The sequence below is a fragment of the Neodiprion fabricii genome, chromosome 4 (genome assembly GCF_021155785.1).
Source record: "Neodiprion fabricii isolate iyNeoFabr1 chromosome 4, iyNeoFabr1.1, whole genome shotgun sequence".
Taxonomy (NCBI): Eukaryota; Metazoa; Arthropoda; class Insecta; order Hymenoptera; family Diprionidae; genus Neodiprion; species Neodiprion fabricii.
Genome location: NC_060242.1, coordinates 37545504 through 37565632, shown reverse-complemented (window position 1 = coordinate 37565632; position 20129 = coordinate 37545504). Strand labels below are relative to the sequence as shown.

Sequence of the window (20129 nt, the reverse complement as noted above, 5' to 3'; positions counted from 1 at the left end):
GTTTAAAGACATGCAAAAAAAAAAAAATAAAAAAATTAAATCAATATGATATGAATTAAGTTGAATTTAAAACGAAAGTAAGATTAATTTCAACTGACAGGAGATACGAAAGAATGTGTTGAAATTTTTTCAAATTTACTTTAATTAGAATGAATTGTCGAATATTAAGGAGTAAAAAAAAAAAAATTGAACTGAATTAAGTTGAATCAATGAAATTTATCTGAGTTGAAAAAATCAATTTAAAATGACAGACGATACATTCGTACAGATGAATGAATTGAAATTTAAAAAAAAAAATTAAAAAATCTCAATTTAAAATAAAAAAAATTAGTTCTAATACATGAATTAATTTCAATTAATTCAACTCAAAAATATTATTGTGTCACGAAAATCTCGAGTCATTTCACCCTCGATCCTTTTACTAACGCGTTTCGAAATTTCTTTCCCGCAGCCCGAATTTGTCTTTTTCCCCGACGTATATACCACACATCTTCGTACTATAATACATTCTGCACAAAATCATTCATCTCTCCATATAAAATACTCGTTACGTATGGTTGAACTGCCATCTTTAACACGTTTGTAAAGATTGGGCATTATTTTTAATTTTTTAATTTTTTTCATAAAATATAGCTTGTATAATAAGGAAGCGATTCTTTTTCATTTTTTCTTCTCTTTGTCGTTATACGCTCGTTCCATTTAACGTGTATTAATCGGTAGTCAAATGACGCACGGCATAATTACTGCACGCGTAATTAATCATTAGTTTCGTACAATTTTTTTTTTTCAACCTTCATGAGATTCGTGCCATCCTGCCTCATTGAAATGTAGGCTAATACTCATACGTTCTTTTCCGTAATAGCAATAATACCAATAATGATATAATAATAATAAAAACAACAATAATAATAATGATAATAACAAGTTGGGCACAGATCGCAAAAGCAATTCTCCGTTTATCATATAACTAGGATATCTGCAATTACGGTGTATAAAATTCGTGTACACGAAACGAAATTTGTGCAAATTTATGATTTTATATGTATGTATATTATGAATATATTATGCATATAGGTACACATACACGTATGTACATTGTACATATTTGCGATGTTAATTTAATTTATTAATTGGTGTTTAAACGTTGTATTTAAGTAGTTGACTGTTATTAAGTGCAGTAAGATTTCATTAGCAATAATATTGCAGTGAATAATTTCGCAACGTTGAAGATCGAAGCCTAATTAACGTGCATTTGCTTAACCTTGACCCTCACGGCCGCGGAATTGCAGGTGGACTAACTAAGCAAAGACGTGCAAAAAACCTTCACACGTACACACACACTTGTTACATACAAAATAATCCGCAAAATGTTCATGACTGTTTTTTTTTTTTTTTTTTTACCTCGCAATTCCCTGAAAAATTGGCACTAATTTTAATTCCAAATTTGAACCAAGTTTGTGTCTACGTATTGAAATTCATGCATACATATAGACATATGATGTAGACGGAAGAAGAAAGGAAGAAAAAAAAAACAAGCGAAATTTGACGAGAGTTTATTGCTATTGCTATTAAATTTTCATATACCTATAAATTTATTTTTTATTTTTTGTGCCTTATGAAAAATTCAGTAATTCCAAGATCGTGATTGATGTTTGTAATTATATAATTGAAACACGTGCATAATTTGAAAGGCAATGAAAAAATGTCAACGTTTGTCGAATAAACAATTTATGTGATATCTATGACGCGTATAAAAATCAACGTATTTAGAATTGTTCATTACAAGTTGTTTGAATAAGATACACATCCACAACATACTTTGAATATATTTTTAAAAAATTTTAATTTGCTACAATATTTATAAATCTTACATCGTCAGTATTCTACATCGTGTATATATCACTGATTGTTTGTCACGTAAAGAATAATCGTTTTTTTTTTAATACAACTACGGGTGAAAAAAATACCGCATCTTTGCCATCGAATTGTATTACATATACCGGGACAATCTCTTGAAACTTGAAAATGAACCGCGCATGCGCCAAATAATCGAATCTCATTGGTCGGCCAAATCTTCCCGCAGCGATAATTTTGTCCGCGACGCAGGCGGGCCAACCTACGCAAAATGTCTGCGTTTGAATTTTCAAAGAGCGTAAGCGTTGAATTCCGAGCGTTCTTCGAAGAATGAACTTTCCGACCCGACAACAAACGCTTCCGAAACCTTTCCGAGTCGCTGCCTCGATTATTTGATATTCTAACCTCGAAAATTCGTATCAACCGCATCGCGGGGAGAAAGAGTTCGACAGCTGAAAACTCGGATTGGCCAGCCTGCGCGAACAGCCGATAAAACTCGCGCATGCGCGGTTCATTTTCAAGTTTAAACAGATTGTCGCGGTATATGTATAATACACATACAAATTACAAATTCTTGATGAAAATATATAATCGTACGATCAGAATTCTAAGTTGATTTTCAGATTTCTTTCACGGACGATCATATGAATGAAAATTTCAATTCCTTTTCAGTTAAATCAATTCTTCAATCATTGATATAATACTGAACAGAATCCCCTTGGAACTTGAGAGTCAGAGAACCTGCAATTCGAAATAATTTCCGCAATCATAATTGCGGTTATATTCTGCTTGAGAAGGAAAAACGAAAGGAAAAAAAAAAAAAAAAAAAAAAACAACTATAGAATTCGTACAAAACAAACAATTATTCGTTTACGCTGTATAAAATTGGGACGTACGGGCTTAAGTCTGCCCAGAGGCTGCAAATTTTTTGCTTCCCTCTTACTATTGTACAAAGAAGGTACACCTCATTATTTCGCATCGTTTCTGAACAGTAATAATTATTGAGGCGCCGTTGAAACGCTGCATCAGAGTAGCAGCGAAAGATTGCGACAATATAAATGCGTCACGAGTGTCAAGATTAAAGTTATGTATGTATTTACGTACGTACACGTATGTATTATACATAGATAAGAAAAAAACGGTATGTTACACATACGTACGCAGTTTAATCCGCGTGCATATACGGCGTAAGTTTGACTTAGCTGTTAATACTTTCGGCTATAAGGTTATGCAACTATTATTACGTGCATATATGTATGTATATATACGTATAATAATAACTTACACCTATACAAACATTTTTTTTTTCTCAACTTAACCTACTTATAAAATTTAACGTGGTCTTTACACGATATTACTTAATATACATATATTTTATGTATGTGAATGATAAACGCGTTTACCCGTAATACTAGTTTCATTTTATCGATGCATTTTACAGTGTATTGGTATTATACCTGGTAGGTAATTACAAATATATATATATATATATATATATATATTAGGGTGAGTCGAAAACTCTAAAAATTGTTTGATACCCTCAAAAATATATATATAAATATTTTCGTTCACTCAAAATTGAAATGGTTTTGATAAAATGTACTTCTTTCTGCGTGAATTTTTCCTTCGATAAACTTTTTTGAGAAATATAACGATGATTGAACAGAAAGTTAGTGTGAATCAACAGAATATGAAAATTTCCAAAATAAATCTTCATTATTCAGCAATTTTGGCATTTTAAGCAATACGGATGCCGAGCTCTGCAAGAAAGAAGATGGAAAGAATACAAAAACGTTTTAGAAGGAAGAAAATCAGCATTTAATGATATTTAATTGAAAAATAGTGAAAATATCAATTTTCAAAAATTTCTCTCGAAGATATGAACCATTTTTTAATGTTCCGCAAACATCAGTTTGAGAGAGCATATTCCTGGGCACCTTATATAATTAAATCAGAATTTTTGGAACGATCTGTTTCCGTTTATCAGTGATTACGTTAATTTAACGCTAAGAATGGCGTTTTTGAGCGTCCCGCGCGGCCTCTAAAAATTTTCAAAAAATCGAATCGTTGCACGGAGACCTTTGTCTCAGCGATAAGTTTGATTTTTGAGGGCAACCAACAATTTTTAGATTTTTCGACTCACCTTAATCAACTATTTTGATATACGTTATTCTAAAAAATGCAAAGTCTCGTTTGATTTTCTTTTCACTTATTTTCATTACTTGTTTTTCTCTCCTCTTTTCTTTCTCCTTCATCTTGTCGTTGCTGCTGATATATTATAATCTCATTTGGTACAATACCACTTTCGCATTCGCCGTTCGAAATTGAGATACATAAATAATTTAAATCACCTGCGGTCAGTCGAATATCAGATTCATATGTAAATCGTAATTGAGAAAATAAGGAACAAAAAATAGAAGAAATAACATCTCTGACCAAACGAAATTTTTGTCTCATCTGTTTATACGTACGTATAACGCGACGTTTTCGCTTCGTCCAGTGCCCGAATAAAGTTTTTCGTGAATATTCGAGGCTATTCGTGCCGTATAATATACAATAATCTGATAAGGAATAAGAACTTTGGACTAAAGAAACGAATAAAATACTTTCCCGTACAAACTCAGGCCACCACGAATGAAAGACAAGCAGCTTGTATAGATAAATGATGTTTTATGAATACCAACTATAAATAATATATACATTTGCATATATATATATATATATATATATATACACACATGAGGTATTCCATGCCAACTGAGAGGACATTTTCCCTGACCCTCGCCAATTTGCTTCACTATTTTTTATATGATTCTAAAACCTAAAAAAAGCACTCACCATTTTTTTCAGATTTTTCGTCCCAACAATTCTTTTTTAAAAAATGCTACAAGCCCTTTTACGGTCCTAAGAAAAAAAAACGCCATTTTTTATTTTTTTTCACAAAAATTCACATAATTTCTGGGTCCCAAAACAAACATTTCGAGCCATAGTTCAGAGCGGAGAATTTATTTTTTGTATTTTTTAAATATTTTTTTTAGGGGAATAATTTTTCTCATTTTGTATGTACTATCTAATAATAATTCCTAACGGCCCGGCATTTGCAAAACTAATAGATTTTTTCGGTTTAACAATTATTCATAATTGAAATAGTTAGAATGCTCAATTTTTCTTTTAATTTTTCTGGAATTGGCTTGGACGATAAATGTCTATTAAGAAGGTTGGCTCGCCTTGTCAAAATGATAAGAATGAGTTAATATTTTTCAGGAATATACGTCCATGGGGATCACGCATCTATATCTGTATATATATATGTATATATATATATATATATATATATATATATATATGTATGTATATACATACACCTGCCTAAAATCGAGGGAAATTTTTATTTATTAAATCTCGATATAGTCAAGGCTTCTTCGCATTATAATATAAATCTATACGCATGACGCGTGTATTAAGTAACAGAGCCTGTCTTAATAATGACGAAGCTGAAAACTTGCCTGCGGATTGAGAAAATTAATGCGAAAGTGACAAGCTTGTAATCACTGTCCACGTGTATCGCGTAAAAGCCTTTCAATAAGGTGGTTCATAATCTTAACCTATCGCGGGGAAAATATTTTAGCGATACATGACAGTATTAACGCCTGTGACAGTCGGGTCAGAAAATTAATGATCACTACAGGGCAAAACTGCCGTCAATTATAGACACCTGTGTGTATAATTTAGCTTGTACTTTAAAACGATTTTTTTATTTATTTTTTTTTTTTTTTGTTTTCTTTTTTTTTTCATCTGTACGTACATATAGGTATACAGTATATCACCTTTCTACAACCTGTTTTAACATAACTGTTTGAAAAAAGTAAGTCGTTTGTTTACTCGGTAATATACTCATTATATGTACAAATCAGAGGTCACTTTCGTTAGAATCTAATCATTAGAATGTAATCGGTCTCTCATGATCAATTACTTTCCTTTTTTCATCGAATAAGTCAAAACTCGCCGGACGTATAAAAGCTCAGAAAAATTTCCATATATATATATATAATATATATATTAATCGTAGATGTACACTTTGAAAAAAAAAAAAATCGTCAGGCTCTAGAAATTGTAACCAAAAAGTCAGTTGCTGTTGTTTTTCCTTCGATGTTTTGTCATTAAAATCTCATCAGTTTGCCGCTTGTGTTTTCATTTTATTCTATGATTTATTTGAAACGATTGACACGTGAAATATTTGCGCGCTCAGCGAATTGCAGAAAAATAGTCGGAGAGAGATATAAAAAATGAAAAAAATACACGAATCGCGTCGAGCGCACGTGAATTATCATAACGCAAATTAACGACGAATGCAACTGATTACGTTACACGCGGTGTTATATTTATAATAATCAATCGAAGAATGAGGTACACGTGTATACGTGTGCGATGCGTGTGTATTGTAATATGGTTGGATATTTCAAAATTTTCACGTTCCGGATTCTGCAACGTTACTCGTTTATATACGGTCACATTCTATATTGTGCAATAATCTACATTATATCCAATCGTCGAGGCTCGTTGCGTAAATTGAAATTTCTATTTTCCTTTTTTTCTTCTCTACTCTTCTTTACTCTTCACTTTATCCTCTTCTCCTGCTATTATTCCTGGTCGAATGTCTCTGCGCGGAATAAAATTTTATCATCATAATTATGATAGCAATTCGATCGACCATTGCAATTTTCAGATTATACATATCTATTATATATATCCCAAAGAAAAATAATATATATATATATTTATATATTTATGTATCAACTTTCGAAAAAATGGACAATCTATTCCCGTTTGACGATGGTAAATATATATATATATATATATATATATATATATATATATATATATATATATATATATGTCTATATATGTGCGTGTGTGTTTTAAAAATTATTTTTCGTTTTTCGAATTATTTTCTCTTAACCAAACATACTTGAATTAATACATTATACAGATATTTATTGGTAAAGCGATATATGGGCGTGGATACATGTGTGAATGTACCTGTACGTGTTTTGCAATAATTCGTTGACTTGGAAAGTCTCGTTCGCAAGAAAAAAAGATCTGGAAACTTCTTCTGCACAGATGCGTAGGCATACGGTACGGTGGTGAAATTGTACGCAACCGCGGGATTGAAAATTTCGATCTATGGATAATTGAAACAAGTCAATTACAAGCCGATTTCGAGGACCGACTCTGACCCTCAAACTTCTTACATGTTTGTTATTCAAGAAACGAGCTTGTGATAAAATAACCCTCAAATTTAATGTTGAATTTTAATTAACCGTAGATGTAATATTTACAATTTATTATACGCTGTTGCGAAATCTCTGCATTCAACGTCCAATACATTTTCAGCTCTGTGCGTGTCAATTTTTTGTTTGCTTTTTTCATTTCGTTAAACTCGCCTTTGAGGAAATTAAAACTACCGTGTTTTTCAAACAACAATATTTAAACTCACGTCTGAAGAAATTGAAATTATCTTGTTTTTCAATATACCCAGAATCGTTTGCATATATTATCCAGTATAACGTGTAATTTCATAATATGTAACGTGAAATTTTGAAAATCTCAACAAACGACATTTCTTCCCTGTATTTCTTTTTTTTTTTAATCTTCATTTCATTTCGCTCTTATGCGAAAATCATCGCCACTTCCGTTGCAAGATCGTTTCCATCGTGGAGTGAAAATCTCGACGTTTATGTACCCGAAATAAAACAAGGTTACGAACTTGTAAGATTGACAACACGTCGCATTACATACGATATCGAACGTTACGCATTCTGTAACAGGGTAAAAACAAGAAAAAAATAGAAACGAAAAAATTGATTAAAAAAAAAAAAAAAAAACCCGTCTACCGACAGATTTAAACGCGGACGAAGGTTACGAGTTATCGAAAATAAGCATGCCTACATATTGCAACGTAATTACAGTTATATCCGGAAGATCGCGGGGAATTAGAAGAGAGATAGAGCGAGAGAGAGAGAGAGAAAGAGAGAGAAAATAAAAGAGAAAGACCGTGGAACAGAATAAATTAATTCTATCACACAGCATAAAAAAAATAGTCGCGGATACGTTCGACTTTTTGTTATATCAGATAGTAATAAACACACGAGTTTTGGCTCGAGGAATGAAAAAAAAGAAAATCAAACAAACACGCGATCGAAAATTCGAATTGACAAGAATGAAAAAGACAAAAAAAAAAAAACGCCCGACTGATTTACTTTCTGCAAAAAAAAATAGAAAATAAAAAAAACACACCCATAGAAACGTCTGTGATAGGATTCGAGGACAAATTTCGATATGCTTATATGTAACATAAACGCTGGGAGAAACGGTTTCTCGTGTGTGTTTATAACTGACGTACAGGATCTATGATCAGTGATTTCCAAATTGTCGTTTATTCTTGTATTCTTTTTTTGTTTTTTTTTTTTTTTTCTGATCGCTAAAAAACGATACGTTTGTTTGAAAAAATCTTCGTTTTATCCTAAGTAACAAATTCGATGTACGTGCATCGTTTTATAATATGATTCTCTACGGGAAGAGTTTTTTTCACCCGACGTGTCATCTTGTATCATATTTTTTTTTTTTTTTTTCTCTTACAGGATCGCAGAAAAAATGAGACAGATTAAAAAAAAGAAACGAGGTTTCGATAACTTCTCGATTTATATTTATATACTCATCTTTACTCAATGAAAGAAATTTCAGTCTAAGCCTCTTGCATGCTGTATATAATATGTTTCTTCCGGAAAACAATTTTTGTTTTGTATTGCTCGGTTAGTTATTTAATTTTTTTTTTTCCAATTTTTCTATCGCTATTCTTGCCACTTGGCTTTGGTATTTACGATTTTCATAGAGTCGTAAAAATCGAAGCAAGTCGAAGAAGTTCCCACGGTGTATACGCGAAGCATGCATACTTATATTATATCGTATTGGCGCGAAACTCCGCTGAGAACTCTCGATCTCTAGTTTCATGAAATTTCATCTTCGGTCCACTTTCACTGTAATTTTGTACCAGCCTCGATATTACGTACAAAACACTCCATCCCACATTTAAAGTGCGGATGGTTGAGTTTATAAAAATATTCTAAAACTTTAGTCTTGGAATGTTAGTCGTCAAACATGCCGAGTGTCAATTTTTGAAAAACAGTTCAAGCTGCTTAACTATTTTCTATGTTGTTCGTTTCAATTTCAGCCTATTCTTGTTATATATTTTTTTTTCGAGGTAACGGGAGTCTTTGATTATTAATCAATATTGAAAATCGAGTCGTTTTATCAATTGTATTACAAGATAGTCGTACATTAAGGTATTCATCAAATCATCATATCGCAGGGAACTGTTTCAAAATACAAAAATATTATGAAATACGAGAATCATAAGCATATATGTATATAATACGTGTACTCTTCAATGGATCATTTCAATCTGAAGAGTGTATTTTCTACAAATTCATTGAAATACGTTTTTTTATCACGTTGACATCTTCAAATATTTAATCCACATCATTGAACTAATGTTGAACGACAAAAAGAACATCTGTTTTACTGATTTTTAATGAAATAAGCCATTGCGCGGAGTGAAATCGATCGGATCTACTGGGTTTCTAGCAATTTCGACGGCATTCCAAACGGATCACCGACATACATCCAAGCTTTTGCTGATAATTTCACTAATCACAACTTCTTCATTTTCAAAGAGACCCAATTCGTAACTTACGGTTACGCTAATTCGATAATAATGGCCCAATGTCCGGCTATATCTTATTGTTAATATAATTAAGTATAAAAAGTATCAATTTTCTGCCGACATGCAACCTCTTAGTCTAGTTGTATGAAAATATCCGGCGAACAACCGTCCATAATTAGCTGTTATAAATCAATCCCAATAATTATTACAACGCCATATTATTGATTAGTCACATGGAAAAATTTCGCCGGGCGGCGTGCAGGACTGTAAATTTTGCGTAAACCACTTTTCACTTTTCGCTCGCCCCCTGCGGTCACTCGGAGTGCTCAAGCTGGGTTACACAACGAATCTTTAGACGGGTAAATCGACATCCACGTCCACATCGAAACCCGCAAATTAGTTGTCGAAGTGATCGTCCATAGAATACGGTATAGGCACCGTTTGTGACCAGTGCGCCATCTTTTGCCAACCATGTAAAGCGTTTCAATTGTTTTTGGTACTAGAAATCTATTCAATTATTCATTGAATCAGGAGAAAATCTTCCGCGGTATAGGTATGTCCATGGCACTTCTGACCATTCAATTACTTGAAAATCCAAGTTTACAACAGTCAGAGCCAACCTAACACTTTTGTGCCGTTTGTGCCCAGGATTTCATTTATATGCAATTGATACGGCCACAAATGGATTAAGTTATGGCCATGTACGGTAATAGTGACCAAACATTTTGTTAGATACGCTTGATATGGATCAATTTATGGTCACGTACGGTGATAATAGCCATATATGGTTCTTTTGCCCTAAACGAATTTCGAGGTTTTTATTTATATGCAATTGATTTGGCCATAAATGGATCAATTTATGGCCACGTACGGTAATAATAGCCATGGTACTCTTGCCCTCAACGTGTTTCCAGGTTCTTATTGACATGCAATGGATATGGCCATAAATGGATCAATTTATGGCCACATTGGGTATTACTGGCCATATATGGTACTTTTGCCCTAAACGAATTTCCAGGTTTTTATTTATATGCAATTGATTTGGCCATAAATGGATCAATTTATGGCCACATAGGGTACTAGTGGCCACTTTCGGTACTTCTGTCTTAAACGTGTTTCCAGGGTCTTATTGACATGCAATGGATATGGCCATAAATGGATCAATTTATGGCCACATAGGGTACTAGTGGCCATTTTCGGTACTTCTGTCCTAAACGTGTTTCCAGGTTCTTATTGACATGCAATCGATTTGGCCATAAATGGGTCAATTTATGGCCACATAGGGTATTACTGGCCATTTATGGTACTTTTGGCCTAAACGTATTTCCAGATTTTTATTCTTATGCAAATGCCACGGATCAATTTACGGTCACACAGGGTATTAAAGTGTCCTAAAATGGTACATTTTCCCTAAGTATTATATCGACGTACAGAGAGACAATATTATCCCCCTACCTGATACAGCGGCACGCTGTATATTGTGCCTAATTTCTGGTCGTTCACACGCATGACATGCCCGAATGTCACACGAAGCAGTTGGTACAGTAATATGACCACACACCTCATGCACAGCCTAAACAAGCCCAAGACCCAAGAGTAGCCGTGATTGCTACTCGTCCCCAAAGTTGGTCACTCGGCCGTTCGGCGAATCGCCTCGCGACATATAATATATTATACATCTATGTTTGCGGGCGCTTCTGTTACCAATAACAATTGCACCGTATAATCGATGAGTGCGCATTATGCGGCTCGTGCACAGTGTGCCAAGGCCGTTCCTCGAATGCTGTTAATTCTAACCGATGTGTACTCCTTAATTTCGTATCAGGGGCTTTCGTCCCGTCGACGGAGAAACAACGACGCACCTCGAACAAATTTCGGCCCCTTGCAGGTAAATCTCTGCGTGAATGTTGATTTGTATTTATTTTTTTTTTTTTTTTTTTTTTTTTGTTAAATCCAAATTCCATAAAATTCACGTAAGCTTCAACATCGACTTATTTCTCATATCGAAACTAATCAACGACAGGTTTTTCCCTCATTTTTATTTCCTTCGCAATTTTGTCATCGTCTTTCAGCCAAAACGCAACAAGTCAACGTCCTTAAACACGGAGGATGCAATTCGTACTATACGCACGTATACCCGTCGTCGTTATTTCGTGTGAATTTTTTTTTGCAATCGCAAAGACCGAAATTTGTTTAAATTTAGCCATTACTTGAAACGTATGATAAATCGTAAAATGACGTGTCAATAGTTTAATTTGCGCAACGGATGGCTTAATGCGCAGGTTATAAAAATTATAATCGATACAAACAATGATGTATTATATGTAACATATATACATATGTGTATATTATACTTATTTAGTTATTTTATGTGATTGTAATTGTTTTTTTTTTTTTTTTTTTACAGTAACAGTATTTACGACGCGGGATCAATCTTGCACTGGCATGACGCGGCAATATTGATTTCAATGTCGTTCGAATAAAAAAAAATAAATAAAAAAAAAACAGAGAAAAAGTCGAAGAATATATACAACAATAGCCAGGAGCGTTGAACGCCAGTTAGTTAATCCTTGCAACTTTCACGTGCAGAGTTGGAAGAGTTGGAGCTCCAAGTGTCAATATTAAGTCGATACTAGTGTAAGTAAATCGCGGAGATATTTTAAACAACAACGGAACGATCTTGAAACGCGGAGATGAATTTCCGTCCGTCGAGCAGCGGCTCAACTTTTTAATGATCATCGGTAATTAAATTATCCGTCAGCGCGGAGGACGGACAGTGTAATAGTTTAAAACCGGAGGGTCAAGTTCGTTCGTACGAAGAAACGTGTTATTGAACGACGCGCGTGTATTCGTATCTAATGAATAATCCGGGATGACGTCAAAGGGAATTTTCCTTCTACGTATATTTAATCACGTTTGTGGAATTCCGTGAACTTGATGTAACTATAGAGATTATTCATCTCAATTTCGTCAAGGACGATGAATCCTTTTCGCATCACTTTTCCTTCCGAACTCGGACTTAATGTCGGTTGAAAAACGATTCGCATTTTTTTTTTTTTTTTTCTCCCTCCTTTTTCTCAACTCGAAATATTTTTCAAGAAGAAAATAATCGACGAGGAATAAATAATCATGAAAAAAAGAAAAGAGCGAATAAAATTGTGCGAGGCCACATAAACTGTCAGAAAATTTACCGTGTCAACAAAAGTCAGCAACGATTAGTGTAAAATTAAATATCATCGGTGTAAATCGTTCGTTCTTCGTGTTAAATTTAACACCGAATTTCTACGAGTGTAGGGAATAATGTCCCACGATGAAATGAATTCTATTTTATAATCTCGTTCTAACAGTTTAATGTTATAATTGAATTTTTGTTTAATGCAGCCATTCAAGCCAATTCGCGTGTATCCGTGAAGTGAAATCATTCGTCTGAATATTTAAACATGAGTTTTACTGTTTCACCGTATCACCTACATATTAAAATGTTTTGTTTATTCGAGTTGCCTGCAATTTTTTCACTGTTTACCGCAGACCGCAATTTCAGGCAAAAAGTTTTACGACGCAAACGACGCGGTGTTAATAAGTTTGGCGCGTAAATTTTCGGGATAGATGTAGCCGAAATATGGATGAATCGATCGAACCGAAAAGATTCGAGAGCCGATAATGAATCGGTTTTTAATGAAAAATCATCATCGCGACGTTTGTCCGAGAGGTAAAAGTCTTTCGTTAAAGTTGGCAGAACTTCTGCCGCCTCTTTGATTTTTCAACGGCGATAAAACTTGGCCTGTATATCGGGAATCGAACGAACCGCTTAAGATGTAAGAAATATTAAGGTGATGACTAATCGCCGACATTCACGCTAGACCGAGTAACGCAAAAAGTTGACCACTTACTTGTTTCCTCAACTGTTATTCAAACATCGTTCTCCGATTTGATGCTGCAGAATCGTAATGGGGGAATATGCAAAATATACTATTTACGTATAATAAAAAGATACAGAAGGAGAGATAGAAGAGGAAAAAAAAATTCAGCGCAGATATACACGAGCAGCGTGGGACTTTTCAATAAACAATTATCGCAAAGATATTTATTACAGACACTCAAATAACGATAATTGCCTATTCGTCTACTTTTTTTCGCCATATTTCAATTTAATTTGCTCTTCCTTCTTCGCCGTATCGTTTAATTGACGAGCAAACTACAGTATAACATTTCATTTGTTGCAGTACCTAGAAAAATTTGGGTAAAACAGGTATCGTTACAAAAAACTGTTCGAATATTGTTGGAATTACGAAAAACGAGGTACGCCTAACCATTTTGCGCCATTATCGGTCCTTTTTTGGTAATTGCGAGGCAAAATTAGTTTCTGAGGTTTACTCTACTTTTTTATTTAAACAAGCCTTTAACGTCAAAAACGGTAAAAAATGAAAATAGTTGATGAATAAAAATTTCTCTCAGTGTACATGACGTGGGACGAAATTGATACTCACGTACATCGAATTGTAAATCGAATTGATTTATAGTTTCAACTTCTGCAGAAACAAGTCCGAAAATCAATTTGTCAAATCCTGCACGAAATCCGGGCACGTCCCTGAAAGCTCGGATGATTTGCCAAATGTTAGATCTATCTAGATGTATTAGGTATATCTATATTGTTATATACGTAATATAATCCCGTAGTTTGTTATACGTGTCGGATGACCTTACGAATTTTTAGCAGCCATATTTACCCCGAGTTGATCATTTCACATTATTTGCACACTAGGAAATACAAGATTATTTTAATGTCGTACCCACGTAAATATACTTATCCAGCAGCAGCTTCCGCGCTCGTTTATGCACGCATTTTTTTTAAACGTCAATAATTATTGTTATTATAAATAACAGTAGAGGTTGCGTCAAGAGGCCGATAATATAACCCAAGCGTCAAATGTCCTCGTAATTATTATACTCGATTTTTTTTCTTTCCTTTTATCTCCACGCTATCTGCAATTTTTATTACACATCAGCGATTATTGCAGTAAGAAAAATCGGCGTGTGATTGACTTTGACAAATTTCCTAAACACCGCGATTAATTTGCATGCGAAACGGTGGGTAAAGCTGTATTAATTATTGTGACGAAAAAATCCCAATTCCTCGGTTCAATGAAATCTGCACTCCCTTTTTTATTTCTCTTCACGTTTTCCCGTCAAGTTGCAGAAATAAAGAAACAAACAAAGCGCACACATTTTTTATCTTGATAACAGAACGTCAATTAAGGAAAAAATAACCCAAACCGGGGATCGGGTCCTGAATATTTTTCAACGTAAGCGTTCAAATATCGATAATTGAAACGATGACATAAATAGTGACGCGCGTGTTCTGAATTTATTTTGGTGTATTAATGACATTCGACGATTATGACGGTCACGGTGATCATTTCTTTCTTTCTTACAAATGGGTTTTCACCGATTGGGGGGGTAAAAATAAAAATAATCATGAATATTTCAGAGAACTTTCTGAAATCTTTCATGAAAGGAAAGAAACTTTTCAAAAATATTTCAAAAAAAGGTTGCTGCAAATTGAAAATTTCCGCGCCAGAAACTTGCAAACGATTTCTTGATTGTTGTTGTTCTTAAAAATATTTTCATAATCTTTCTATAAAATATTTTATCGAAAGTTCCTTAGAAAGATTTCATGTTATGTGGGATATACGCGAGGACATAGTTCCAAATTTAACTCCAGGGTACAACAGAGTTGAATTCTTAAAATCTGGGAGCGCTGTGATCAGCTTCTCAAAATTTATCGATCCATCGATTTGAAATGATTAACTCGAAACGGGGATGACGCGTTACTAGTTTTTTTTTTACCATCGATGTAACATATAAATTGATTTTGTCTCTTCTCTCGTATAGAAGATTTAGTTTTTTTTCAAAAGCTTATTTATTCATTTGAACAGTTTATGAAGTAATCGCGTTTTTAGTGTCGTTTTATTTCTGATTATGCATTATTCGATTGTTATTAGCTCAAAGTACGGACTTGTGACGTACGGTGAGTCTAATCACGGCCTTACTTTTTTACATTCACGAATTTTTTTACCTGTAAAATGGTAAAAAAAAATTTAAATCATCACCAGCAGCAGCAGAATTTAATTTAAGAATGCCATAGTCGCGTTCTCAAAATTTATTGATCCATCGAATCGAAAAGGTTAAATCGGAACTGAAATGACGCGTGACCGGTTTTTTTACCTCCGATGTAACTACGACTTGATTTTTTCATTTCACTTATCTGGAGGATTTAGATTTCTTTCAAAAAATTTATCGCCCTGAACATTTTAGCATATTATTTCTGATCATGCGATATTTGACTTTTATTAGCTCAAAGTTCGGACTTTTGACGTATGGTGAGTCTAATCGCGGCATCAATTTTTACATTCATAAATTTTTTATACCTGTATAATGGAAAAGTTTATTAAATCATGCATGCCGATTCATGCAGATCATTGAACGATCAGCATTGGGCAGAATTTCGCTGAGGATTTTTTATCGATTTATTATTCTGCCTGTAATCTTGCGATTACATTAAAATCAATGAATTTCAAATCGTACATAGGTGATTATAATATTAACATGAGAATGCCGGTCCGTCTGTTTTCCGGGGTTAAAGCTCAGTGTAGACAGGAAACGTGCAAACACTCAAATTTTACCACGTGCGTAAATTTCACTGCAGAAAAACTGACTAAAAATATACTAATTACGTAATCGCGTAACTACGTGTTTGAAAAATTATACGCACACGTCACTTGGAATTTCAATTGTATTTTTTGAATATTTTTTATCAAATTTCCACTGTAGTTACTCAGATTATTTTTGAATAACCGTATGGCATTATACTTATAAAACACCCGCAGCACGTGGTTAATTCTTACCACTCTCTCGAACGAAACCGTTTCACTTACTGAACTCAGACATTACAAGTACTCATCGTGTGAGCAATGATAAATATGACGATTACGGTCGTTCTATGGGTATGTGAATTAAAAATTCTGCTTCCTAATTACGGAACCGTTATCGTCCGTAATGCGAAGATCGATTTAAGGCCTCCCAAGAGAAAACGGAACCAAGTAGAGCTGATTTCCGTCAACAAGAATAGTCGTCAAGGGTAATCGACCGGTGATTATCAAAACAGTAAGAAAAAAAAATACGGATCTGTATGATTGGAAACAAATGATAGATATGTAAATTAACGAACGGAGATCCATAGTGCAGATCGATAGAGAGAGAGAGAGAGGGAGAGAGAGAGAGAGCGAACGAATAGAAGAAGCGGGAGAAAAAAAAAAAATCTTTTACGCCGAGGTAATAATAATGTCGATAAGGACTCAAATTTCTTGGTGTATGCACATATTTCAATGAGCACGTTTCGAAGCCACTTCTCTCTCGACTGTATCCCGCATATTTTCAATTCAAGTATACGCATCAACTTTTTTTCATTCCATTCCTTTTTTTTCTCTCTCTCTCTCTCTCTCTCTCTCTCTCTCTCTCTCTTCTTTTCTTTTTCCTCCTGGCAGTCGACCTCACACGACGCAAACGCGTGCTTAAACCGATTTGCACAATATGTAAGCAACATTGCGCTGTACCGATCGAAAGAGGTATCCTCTTTTATTTACTCACTTCATGGCCAACGAAATATATTTTCAGACCATATTATAGAGAAGGAGGAAAAATTCTAAACTATTTACAAATGATTTTCCGATGGTTTCAAAGAGAAGGGAAACAACAAAAAAAAAAAAACATTTCGCAATTGTATGATAATTTGTGATGTAATTTATGTAGATGAAAAAACGATCGACTATTACGTTTCCGGTTCAAATACAATGATCGCGATTTTATGAGAAAGGGAATTAAGTGAAATAGCGGAAGCGATAAAAAAAAAAAAAAAAAAAAAAAAAAAAAAAACAAAGTAGATCAACCAAACAGTTTTCTACGTCTCAAAGATTATAAATTTAAATTTATAATTCTCGTTTTGTTTCCGATAACTTGTACAAAATATCTTGAAGTTCGTTCCGATCATTATTAAATTTGTTACCAATTATTGTTGTAATAATACCCTACACCGACATCGGAAAAAAAACGATCATTCTAAATTTTACTTTCCTCTCCTTGTGTTGCAGGATATAACAAAAGAACATGATTTTCAAATTTTCCGATTAGAAAAGAAGAGAAAGAAAAGAAAAAAAAAAACAACAAGATTTCTATCAACCGCTTCAGTCAGGGAAACGATTGTCAGCCAAAAACCGATTTCGATGAAATTAGCACAGTTGATTCGTCACGCCGAAAAAAAAAAAAAAAAAAAAAAAAAAAAAAAAAAAAAAAAAAAAAAAAAAAAAAAAAAAAGGAAATAGGGGGTTTCAGTGCATAATTAGAAAAAAAAAACTCTGCAGCTTATTCCATTTCCGATGAAGAATAATTTCTTTCCCGTTGAACTTTTCTTTTCCTCTGTGATTCTGATCTATCGGAACTTTTGTCCTCTTGAATTTATTCGCTCTTACATTCCCCAAACTAAAGCCTGCATTGTCTTTTCGTTTATTCGTGAGGAAAAAAGTTCATCGAAAATTGATTAATTGGTTAAAAAAATAAAAGAAAAAATTGCAACGCCTCGCGTGTATTATTCCTTTTCTGGCGACCTTTTTCGATCGATGACGTCACTGGTGCACACGCGGACCGAGCCAACGCGGAGGAATAATTTACGGGGTTTCCGACTGCGATTGCTTACGCTCTCGAAGAGTGGAATAAACGAGGAACGCCAGCGGAAGGGCAGATTTTACCGTGGCTTATGCCTGCATGGCCAGAGGTAGAGGTAGAGGTAGTGGTGGCACCAATATGGCCGCGTGGTTAAAAGCAATGCGCCAGGGAACTGCCCGTCAGTCTTTGCGATATCTCGTTAAGAAACAAGAGGAGAGAGCGTCCGTCGGTATCGCGGCTCTTCTTTATCGCACAATTCTTTATACCATTTTAACATAAACGGATTTCGAACTTTTATACAATATAGCAATATTCAATATCGATCCGTGCGGCGGCAACTATTATTCGTACTACCAATGGCATAATTGGACATTTCTTCGAGAGACAATTCACCGATTTTATTGTTGTTGCTGGTCTCTTACATATATATATATATATATATATATATATATATATATATTGTATATCTGTATTATACACACTTCTTTTATATACCGTTGTTGCACATTCGCTGATCGAACTGATCGGGAACAATCTTACAAAAAGTGCCTGTCGGAGAGTGATTTTGTGAAATTTATAACGACAGCAGTGAAGCTGGTGTCGAATTTCCGGTGAGTAAAATATGCCCAACTTGTTGTTTTGTTTTTTTGAAAATTCGACGTTGGATTTTGATCTACGGTAGGTACGAAGGCTTGTTGAAAGATTAGTAAAACGGCCGAGCCACGAACGAGGAGTATTGTTACGGACAAGCGTTTAGAATTCAGATCGAGTTGTAAATTGTCGCCACGAGCTGTGATCCCAAATTCCACAGATGACAAAGAAACTCATTGCTTCGATACTCTTCCAGTCACAGTTTTCAAATTCCTTTTCTGATTTCTTCGTCGATCCGGCCTGACCGTTGATAAAAACAAGACAACGAAGCCCAAGAGTGAAGATAACGAAAAATCTAACGTTACGCTCCAAATGAGTGTAAAACTGTTGTACACAATTAAGTTATACACCGTATTTTCTTCTCTCTCTCTCTCTCTCTCTCTCTCGCTATGAAACATACAAACGTTTCGACGATATCGAATGCCTTTAATCGTCGGTCCCGAGCCCGAGGCGTAGGTGTTTTCGCGTAGTTATTTGAAATTTGTAATATGTCGAAATTTGAGAAGCAAGTGGTCGGTTTCGTCCTCGGTGTCCGGAGCCTGAGGGGGAATTCGCGAGACCTCCTCGTAGTTTTAAACGGTTTTGAAATCGACATTAGAAATCCTTCCGTCCTCCTATCGGTGATCCAGCTTTGAGTAAAAAATCCCGGCAACTTGTCGGGGCGTTGAGGTTAATACCAATGCGCGCGGCTTTGGACAGCCTCATCGTGAAACCCAAGATCAAGATCCAGCCGCGAAGGTGAACCACTGTACCCAGTCAACATCGCGTGCAGACTGGTCCTGTTTTACACACAAATAAATCGGCCCCGTCTCGCCTTCGCTCTTAACTCAACTTCTCGCTTTCTTACCGGTCTTCTACCTACCCCGTTCACCTACCGATACTTCCGCGTTATCAATCCAGTCCAAGAGCTCTCGGACCGGACCGTGATTGTAAGACAAAGGTCGCTCTTTCGCGATAAACGACATCCAATGGATCGCCGATCGATCTTTACTACTCCGGCTCTTTCCCGATGGCACCATTAACGCGAAAAGAATCGTTAATCTCCGTCTTCGGGATTTCCCGGATTCCGGTCCCCTGGTCCAGACATCGTCAGAAATGGACTCCGGTCGAGCGCACGGAGGATTTCATGACGGAAAACGGAGAAACGCGACGAATACAAGACAACCGCGTTACGTAAGGCGAT

The 20129-nt window shown here is 34.8% G+C and overlaps 1 protein-coding gene across 4 annotated transcripts in view; it reads left to right on the top strand.

Annotated features, from left to right (window-relative positions):
* LOC124181419 (elongation of very long chain fatty acids protein AAEL008004-like) overlaps positions 1-20129 on the top strand; it is a 53359-nt gene that overhangs the window by 12146 nt on the left and 21084 nt on the right. Inside the window, exon 1 of one of the 4 annotated variants that reach the window (XM_046567988.1) lies at positions 18468-18906. The exons of the other annotated variants lie outside the window; for them this stretch is intronic. The gene's annotated coding sequence lies outside the window, so the exon portion shown is untranslated. Of the gene's footprint in view, positions 1-18467; positions 18907-20129 lie in introns of those variants that run through there. 4 annotated transcript variants of the gene reach the window in all.